General features: G+C 37.1%; 1 pseudogene; it reads right to left on the reverse strand.

The window, feature by feature from the left end:
* Positions 1–977: 977 nt before the first annotated feature.
* On the reverse strand, positions 978–5,856 carry LOC122134017 (annotated as a pseudogene).
* Positions 5,857–7,002: the final 1,146 nt, after the last annotated feature.

Consider the following 7,002-nt stretch of genomic DNA (forward strand, 5'->3'; position numbering starts at 1 on the left):
GTTGAAAAACACTGGTGAAAAACATGATTAAAACATGCCAAAAAACAACTGAAAATATGTCAATTTACATATGTATAATCTACCGTGCGTTTATAAACTGTTATGATTTAGGCCAAAAACATCCACGTGTGACAAAAACTAAACAGGCTGTAAATGAGTTTATAAACGATACAAAAAAAAAAAAAAATTCACAAGATCTTTATCTCTCCCAACGGTGTTCAGAAACAACACTGGAATTCAGCCAGGAGATTGGCGCAACATTTTGCCGCATCTACGCTGTTTTGTTAAGCGCAACGATCTGCAGGTCCGCCAGAGACAGATCAGCGTTAGGTCATTGTGTCCCGTCTAGCACTGATGTTGCTCTGCACGCGCTAGCAGGACTGACGTTCTAAAAAAAAACATACGCGATTGGAACTGTTGCCATGACAACCCACCCACTTCAAGCGATACAACGCTGTGATCACGCGGTGACTCAAAGGAAGCGTACAAAACCCTTCATTTTGTACATGTTAAACTCTTCAAAAAAGATTCATGTGCTTTAAAGATAAAAAGATTTCGTAATGCTACAATATTAACATAAACCATGTGACCTTGATGCCCACGAGATGATATCACGTTTGTAGAAACTACGCCAGCAACGGGGTCAAGCTAACAGGCTAATAATACTAACATGTAATTTCTTTGCTAAACGCAAAACAATAGTGTACATCAATGAATTCTCCCAGTGAACGATCAGAGAGCATGTGGAATGTTCTCACAACATCAGAACGTTAAAACAAGATGCCGGCGAATCGCCCAAAATCACGCGTGACCATAGAGCGCTGGTTCCGACCGAGATGCTGTGGGCGTCGAAGTCGAGGTTCGATCGTCTCCGAGCAAACACGCCTTAGAACGCCGCTGCGCGAGCAATCGCGATCATGTGACTTCATGACGAACCGTAAAGAAACACATTCAAGTAAAAGTAAAAATCAACGTTTTCAAACGATGATGTAGATGATGTGGATTAGTTTATAAGAACAGAGAGAGGGGCGGATGCTTGTTTGTTTAGAAAGAAATCGAGAGCGTCCTAAAATGCAGTTGATCACATGATGCGGTTTCCTCCAATCAGGCGCTGGGCTCCGCCTCCTCAGCTCGGGCCGGGTCCGCGAGTGCTGGATCAGCCACTGTAGTGTGATGTCTGGAACACATGACCAATGAGCTCATTAACATATGACCCGCCCACACATGCATTAGCTGACAGTAACCTTAGCAATTTTTGTTGCTAAATTTAGCAACTTTTCATGACTACCCTAGTAACGTTTTGCCGCTTCTAAAAGCACCCTTTTTTTAGCAACAGCAATTTAGCTATTTTTAAAAATTTATTTGGCAACTTTTGATAAAGTGACTCAAATGATGATAAAAGGAGCGTTTACCGTTTCCAATTACACAAAAAGAAGAAACCAAAATGCCTCGCAATTTTACGCATGGCATTAATTGCGTTACGTGCTATTTGCAATTGTTCAATTTAATAATAATACTGATAATAATTGAATAATTGTTCATTTATATGATACACTGGGTAAGTAGCTTGCACTTGTTTACTGATTTATATCGAGTTTGTACACTGCCGGAATAAAATATCTAGAAAAAATGAAAAATTAAAGGTGCTAGTAAGTTTCCTGGAACATTATCTGTTGTCCATGATCTGCTGTAGCTTCGAGAAACACATAATATAATGTGCAATTAAAAATGGAAGGTAAAAAAACCTTCATAACCAGAAAAATTCCTTCATAATGCGGCTGCTGTGAGAGTCAGAAAGATGACAAAGCACGCGTGAAGAAGAAAGAGCTTAACAGGGGCGCCAGAGCACTTAGCCAAAGTGTTCAATCTGATCGATTTATATATAGCTGATGTAAAACTGTATTTTTAATGAAGTATCATTAACGTCTTTACCGATGTTGTCGCAACCCTTACAAGAGATGGAGAGTAGTACAGCTTGATTTCTCTGTCCTGGATGGCCGACAGGTTCCTGTAGATCAGATTTAACAAGCATTTTCAGTCCTCGGATCACAATCAGACTGCATTAAGACCTAACATTTTTAGTTCTGAACGGTTACGGATGAACTCACATTCTCTCGATGAGCTCCTTCTCATCCAGAGCTCCGGGAAGAATCGCGCTTATTGCTTAAAACCAGAACCTGAGGAAAATACGGACACTTTTATGATCGAACAACCACATAGAGAGTGAAAAACAGTTTCATAAAACCTGATCTGAACACATGCGAAGTGTCAGGAAATGATCAGACTCACTGGGATTCCCTGCAGCTGGGGTTTGTCTAACAAGTTGTGCAGCTTCGTTCTTGGCCTTCTCGATCTTCTCCGGATCGGCCCCATCAACCATGTACCTGAGCGACACCTTGGCGATCTATTTACAGAAACACATGACATCATGACGTGGCGTGCCTGAGACTATGGTGTACTCACGCGGATAGCACTCACGCCGCGGCAGTATCGCTCCCACATGCTCTGAAGCCGCGGCTGACCGCCCCCGATGTCCCACAACTACAAACAAACACACACACTGTCACTCAGTGACATAGCCTTATTATTGCACAATTTATTAAACAAGGCCATTTTATTTTACAATTTTATATGAAACTGTCTTTTTTTTGGGAGAAATTTGGAAACATCTCATTACAACTTTAAAACACTGGTCTGATTTTCTAGCAATAACTACTAAATAAACTAAGAAAATTATATTTAAATAATTTCAATATTATATATGTTTTTAAGACAACTAAAGATGACACAAATATAAATGGATTTTTTTTTATTTTATGTTTTTAAGGTTAATAGGCAAGATGGCTGCAGATAAAGCAATATTTTATTTCACTATTTATTTTATACAATACTTTATACCATTTTTTGGGCAAAATTTGTAGTGGAACTTTTGCACATATTTTTCCTACCATTTTTAAACTATTTTCTATATATATATATATATATATATCTTTTTTAAATACATAAAAATATAAATGTATGTTTTTAAGGGAGCTGGCTGATTTAGATTCAAACGTTGTTATACTTATTGATAAACTTATAATTCCCATTAATTAATGGAACATTTCATTTTGAGAATTTTTCTTATGATAACTATGGTCACTACTAAAATATGTGTAGATATTTGCACTTTTTATTTTTTTGAGCCATCAGGAACTGTCACAAGTTATGCAATTTTTTTAATAAAATATATATTTTTTTTTACTTTTTTCTTATTTTAAAAACATTTTTTTATTGAAGAATAACTGTTAAACGCAGTTGTTTAGGTAAATGTATATAAAACATGAATATTTAAAATGATTTGTATTTTTCGTGCTGACCTTGATGGTGACGTTTCCCTTGGTGATCTTACGCATGTTGAAGCCGACCGTAGGAATCATGTCCTCGCTGAACTGACCCGACTGCAGACACACACACACACACACACACACACACACACAGAGAGTTTCACAAATCAAGCATCTGAATCCACTGAAATCTGCTTGATCACAGACAAACCTCCTGCAGCTCCAGCGTGATTTACTGCCACGAAACGCCTGGATTTATGCACCGACGACCTTCCTGTGTGTGTGTGTGTGTGTGTGTGTGTGGCAGTTGAATACATAAACACTGTTCAGGCAGACCACATGATTGGACAGAATGCCAGATGCTGATTGGCTGAGAAACAGGGTCAGCTGATCAACTATGATGCTAAATCTGATACACTGTATCTGATTTGATGATACTGTGTAATACATTGTGTTGGCTGAATGAAATAAACGTAATAGCGCTTTATATGACAGTTTGTGTCTGATGGTGCGTATCTGATCTGATGATGTGGTATCTGAAACATTGTATCTGATTTGATCTGACATTATATCTAATAACACTGTATCTGGGGGGTATTCCAGAAAGCAGGTTATGTGATACACCGGGGTGTGTTTAAGGGTAAGCAAGCGGATAAACTCAGCTTCGGTTCTAAAAGAGGAGGTTACTCTGGTATGGTATGATAGTAACCATAGCAACTGATTCTCTGAACAGTACCTGCTCCGGAGTAGATCATGTTTCAGGGTTAGTTCACTTCAGAGCTATCAGCTCGAGCGCCACCTACTCACTAGACTCCATTGCTCACAATATTAATGATTAATACAGTACAGTTATCAAATATACAATATACACTATATATATATATATATATATATATATTATTAATGATTAATAGTTGTATGTTAATTATAAACGGCATTACAAGTACTATATAAAGAATATATTAATCTGTGCTGTTAGAGTTATTCTATGGTCATATTAATAATTATCAATTTATTATTAATTTATAAACACTAGTATAACAATGGATGTTTATTTTTCGTCTATATACTAATATATAATATAAATGTATGTGTTATTTCTTATTATATAATTAGCATCAAACAAACACCATAGTCTTATTCTCGTGGTTAAAGATTACATGAAAAATCTGACAAATACTGCACAATCATCAATTAGGTGTGATGTGAATAATGTAATTGAAAAAAAAACCCCCCCCCCAAGGAACAAAAGAGTACGAAATCAGCATTTTTCTTAGCCCCTTTTCCATATAACTACGACGATTCGTCGCTCTTGTTGAGAGTGTCTTGGGTGTTGCCCAGTCTTAACCTTGCCTTCTCCTGGAATAACACCCCTGAACTTATAAGATGCTTAAATTGTGCGACATTACAATACTCTATGCGAATGATCACTGGAGATCAGACTGGACTCCTGCGATATTATGTCTGCTTATAGTTGGTTTTTGATCCGGCATATGCATAATGTTTTTATTGTTTGACACAATGACTAATACTGATACCTCTGCATGTTATTACACCTGATCACTAACGATGTTGTATTTTAATCTGACCTACTGATGCTGAAAGTTGACGATCTGTTGTCTGAATGTGATGCATCTTCTAACACTGAGAGTCTGATCTAATGATGCGACACAGCTGTATCTGGATGAATAGTAAAACACTGCATCAGTGTTAGGGATGTTAACAGCTAGAATCTTCTATATTGAATCTGATCTAACGATGCCCACACTGTATATGATACAGTGTATTTAATAAAGCCGAATCGGACCCATGGTGCATGAATCTGAACATTCTTTCAGTGATACAATGATCTGATTATGCTATAAAACTGACACACTGTATCTGATGATGCTGCATCTATTCTGTTACCAACTTATGATTTCCATCATCTCTGAGCTCAAGCGTTGCTGAAAATATGACACATGGGGTTCTGAGTCTCTTCTATCTGATCTTACAATTGCAGACAACGATTTACTGACCAAGCAAGTCTGAATACATTGTCTCTAGATAATACTTTTGACTGACAGACACTGATCTGTTTTTTCAGTATGCGCTACATTGTGGGTCGCAAGACGGTGATTCTAGCTTCTAGAAGGCTGCTGAATCCCGACACACTGTTATCTGTCTATATTGTAAGCTGATCTGACACACTGTGTCCTCGGACGCTGAATCTGCCACATTGTGTCGGTTGTTGATATTCTGGATCTAGTCCGATGCTGAATCCGACACACTGTATCTGATCTGATTCTTCTGTTGTGATACATTATCGCTTACCTAGATTGTTCTAAAGCACGCTGATCGGACCATGCTGATCTGCGGCCCGTCGCGCGCCTGTGGATGAGCGAGGAAGCTTGATTACCGCGATCACGTTGACACGAAGGTGGTCTTCCCCGAGTACTTGCAGGCCGACCAGCGTCAGCTCCATCTCCTCCCTTTCCAGAAGAGCGCCTTGAAACCAGTGCCCGCAGCTTGTTTTGAATAGCGCGATCATGGTGCGGGGCTCGAGCTCGGTCCGGGTCTGCTGCTGACTGCTGCTGCTGCTGCTCGCGGAGCGTTTTCTTCCTCATTGGGTGGGGGTTCACGTCCACGCACAGCTGATCCAAACAATGCGGGACTTCGCGGCGCCACGCGCCCCCTGGCTGGACGCAACGCCGGTGACGTCACCGCCGGGTCTCTCGCTGCTGCTGGCTCACAAATAAACGATGAAGTATATTAAAATCTTCTCCTATCTTTAATGACGTCTTTTTGTTGTTTGTTTAGTTTGTAATGTTATTAAACACCCCCCTTTTCTTCTTTATTTTAGTTTGATATGTCATTGTCATTTATGTTGATGGTTTGTATTTTTATGTTGTATGTTTGTTTTTTTTTTTTTTTTAAAATTTTATTAAAAAATGGGAAAAAATCTCTATAAATGTTAATTGATCAATAATTTAAAAGTAACACCGGATGTCGTAAATGAAATTATAAAATGAAGCTGTATGAAAAGTTAGGTAAGTATTATTAAGTATGTTTTATAGTTATAACTTTCTTTTTATCTTTTTTTTCTTTGTACCAATCCAAGGCACTTTTTTATTCCGATGATATATCAAGAAGATTAAATAATATACAAATCAGCAAGAAATCATTATATTTTATTTTTATGTTATTAAAATGTTTTTCATATTAAATTATAAAATGAATGGTTATGAAAAATTAGGTCTTTGTTTTTTAACATGTTTTAACATGTTGGTTTTTTTAAATAAAATATTAAAGCCTTAACTTTTTTTACTCAGGAAAATCCCTTGCAAAATAAGTATAAAAATAAGTGCTGCTTTCTATTTGATGTAAATAATCTTCAATAATTTATGTTTATTTTATTTTTTCAAAATGTACTGTTTTTGAAAACAGACAAAACATTTCTGTAAATATTCTTAAAAACCATAACATATATACAATAACACATAAGTCAGGGTATAGAAAAAAATGATTGTGTCTACAGCATAATACTCATCATATACAAACAGTTATTAACATTTAAAACATATTTGCGTACATATGAAATATGTAATTATTTTTCTAATAATTCCTGCATTGATGTAACCGTTCAAACTGTACAGCTTGCTAAACATATGCTCTTTGAGTTAATAGTAGATGTAGT

Source organism: Cyprinus carpio, chromosome B22 (assembly GCF_018340385.1).
Source record: "Cyprinus carpio isolate SPL01 chromosome B22, ASM1834038v1, whole genome shotgun sequence".
Lineage (NCBI taxonomy): Eukaryota > Metazoa > Chordata > Actinopteri > Cypriniformes > Cyprinidae > Cyprinus > Cyprinus carpio.